This window comes from Ctenocephalides felis, unplaced genomic scaffold, assembly GCF_003426905.1.
Source record: "Ctenocephalides felis isolate EL2017-DRISC unplaced genomic scaffold, ASM342690v1 CF-g0.4_SCAFFOLD_01492, whole genome shotgun sequence".
Taxonomy (NCBI): domain Eukaryota; kingdom Metazoa; phylum Arthropoda; class Insecta; order Siphonaptera; family Pulicidae; genus Ctenocephalides; species Ctenocephalides felis.
The window spans coordinates 38,332,724-38,333,621 of record NW_020537646.1 but is presented as its reverse complement, the minus strand read 5'-3'; positions in this window follow the sequence as shown (position 1 = coordinate 38,333,621).

The window sequence follows — 898 nt, the reverse complement described above, 5'->3', positions numbered from 1 at the left end:
AACTACCCATTAGGGTTTATACAAAAACCGACATTTCAGAAAACCGGTTTTTGAATTTTATTTTACTAAAAAACCGGTTTTACCCAGTTTTCGAATTTTATATAAAAAATAATTTTTGCTCGAATATTCTGTAATTTATCCGCAAATTTAGTGTAATTTATAGTAGTATTTGACTGAATTTATTTATTGTTCAATTTTATAGATAGTAAACAAAATTATTTTAATTTCAATTAGTAGAACTAAAAATAATAGTTTATCTTGATTAAATAACTTTGAAAATAATTATTCGTTATTCATGCATCATTTTCACATATAAGAATGAAAATATTTTTATGATAGTGAAAGAAAGTTCGAATTAATAAAAACAATACATTTTTAAATGAAAAAAAAAAAAATAGATACATGTTGATACATACTCGTTAATATCAATTTTAGTTTTAAAAACAATTAAGCTAAAAATTTCTGTTCCGAATGTTTAATTAATTTTAAACATTCTAATTGTTTTTTGTTTAATGAAATATGATTTAAAAAAACTGAGAACGTCTATCGAATTGCTACTTAGACGTGTCCTTTGTTTACTCACAAAATTTCGAAATTTATTTAAAAAATTTAAAAGCTATTCAACGAAACTTGATAAAGACTTGCAATAATTAATTTTTCGCCGAGCCGTTTATTTATGCCGTGCCAAATATTCCATCCACGTTTTAGCCAAAAATGTGGAACCGATTTTATAAATTCAAAAATGTTCAAAAGACATAAGTTAGGAATCATCCTGATTGGTTTCTGGAAATGATCAGCTAGGCAGTTTCATCTTAAATAAATGTTGAAATTTTTAACTTTTCTTTTGAAGATGCAGCTTTTTTTTAAAAAAATCTAGTAGATCATGGCATTTTGTCTT